This window comes from Hordeum vulgare, chromosome 4H, assembly GCF_904849725.1.
Source record: "Hordeum vulgare subsp. vulgare chromosome 4H, MorexV3_pseudomolecules_assembly, whole genome shotgun sequence".
Classification (NCBI taxonomy): Eukaryota; Viridiplantae; Streptophyta; class Magnoliopsida; order Poales; family Poaceae; genus Hordeum; species Hordeum vulgare.
Window position 1 is genome coordinate 577,206,565 of NC_058521.1, and position 2,355 is coordinate 577,208,919.

Consider the following 2,355-nt stretch of genomic DNA (forward strand, 5'->3'; position numbering starts at 1 on the left):
CTAATGATGTGATCCCGTTATCAAGTGACAACACTTGCCTATGGTCAGGAAACCTTGACCATCTTTGATCAACGAGCTAGTCAACTAGAGGCCTACTAGGGACAGTGTTTTGTCTATGTATCCACACATGCATTGTGTTTCCAATCAATACAATTATAGCATGGATAATAAACGATTATCATGAACAAAGAAATATAATAATAACTAATTTATTATTGCCTCTAGGGCATATTTCCAACAGTTCTATCGCTTCTATCTTTTATGTCCCGTTGCCTACCACATGTTAAATATCAGCCTCTCAACAATGCCATGATTACCTTCAACCTGTTCGACCTAGCAAACCACTAATTGGCTATGTTACCGCTTGCTTAACCATGTTGTTAGCGTTGCTAGTTCCAGGTGCAGATGCTTCCATGTGATAACATGGGTCCCTTGTCATATCACCATATTAAAATGCTATTTAATTTAATGGACCTATATACTTGGTAAAAGGTGGAAGGCTCGGCCTTTCTAGCCTGGTGTTTTCTTCCACCTTTGCCCCCTTAGTTTTCGGCTACCGGTGTTATGTTCCATAAATGAGCGCTCCTAACACGATCGGGGTTGTTATGGGGACCCCCTTGATTATTCGTTTTAGATTAAAGCTGGTCTGGCAAGGCCCAACTTTGGTACTACACTTGCCTAACAACTAATGAACTGCATAGGGAGTAATTAACCCAAGGAAATTTAATCAACCCCCGGGCCAGTGTTCCTCATGAGTGTTGGTCCACCCACCTAGCAGTCGGCGGTGCCACCACGGGGCAACTCGAGGTTTGGTTCCCGTCCACTTTGCATAGACGGTGTGTCCTGAGAACGACATAGCGGCTCCTATCGGGTTCGTCAACACACCGGTGGCCTTGCTGGATTAGTTTTACCTTTGACGAAATATCTTGTGCATCGGGATTCCGGTAATGCTTTGGGTAATCTCAGAGTTGAGGTTTTCCACTAGGGAATCCGACGAGATCGCGAGCTTCGTGACTGAGGATATCTATGTGGCTTGTGGTAATTTGTGATGGACTAGTTGGAGCACCCCTGCAGGGTTAAATCTTTTCGGAAAGCCGTGCCCGCGGTTATGTGGCAACATGGAAACTTTGTTTAACACTGGTTCTAGATAACTTGAATGTTAACTTAATTAAAATATGCCAACTGTGTGCGTAACCGTGACTGTCTCTTTCGTGAGTTCCTTCTCCGATCAAGGACACGGTGGGATTATGTCTGACGTAGGTAGGTGTTCAGGATCATTCATTTGATCATCAGTAGTTCACGTCCGTTATGCGTAGATCTTCCCCCTCTTAATTCTGGTACTCGTAAGTTTAGCCACCAAATATATGCTTAGCCGCTGATGCAACCTCACCACTTAATCTTACCTCACCCATTAAGCTTTGCTAATCTTGATACCTTTGGAAATGATATTGTTGAGTCCCCTGTGGCTCACAGATTACTACAACACCAGTTGCAGGTACAGGTAAAGGTTACTTGACGCGAGCGCGTTGATTGTTCATTTGGAGTTGCTTCTTTTTCTTCTTCATCATCGATCTAGGATGGGTTCCAGGCCGGCAGCCTAGGATAGCAAGGATGGACGTCGTTCTTCTTTTTTCGTTTGTTTTCGTCCGTAGTCGGACCCTGATCTTACTCTTGATGAATATGTAATGTACTGCTGTGACTCTGATGTAGCTTGTGGAGATTGTAAGCCAATTCTATATATATATATATATATATATCTTCTTTTCAGTACATGTACTTGTAACGATATCCATTCTTGCGACACGACGAGATGCGCTTCTATCCCTGACGAGGCCTTCGTGCCAAATTGAGGATAGGGTCGCATCTTGGGCGTGACACTGGCACCCCTCCCGGCACTCCCCGTACACTACCGATGAGCCCGAAACTTTTCCGGTGACCAAAACAGGACTTCCTATATATCAATCTTCACCTCCGGACCATTCCGGAGCTCCTCGTGATGTCCTCGATCTCATCTGGGACCCCGAACAACTTTCGGTTACCAACACCTATAACTCAACTATACTGAAACATCACCAAACCTTAAGTGTGCAGACCCTGCGGGTTCGAGAACTATGTAGACATGACCCGAGACACTCCTCGGTCAATATCCAATAGCGGGATCTGGATGCCCATGTTGGATCCTACATATTCTCTGAAGAACTTATCGGTTGAACCTCAGTGTCAAGGATTCATATAATCCCGTATGTCATGCCCTTTGTCCTTCGGTATGTTACTTGCCCGAGATTTGATCGTGGTATCCGCATACCTATTTCAATCTCTTTACCGGCAAGTCTCTTTACTCGTTCCGTAATACAA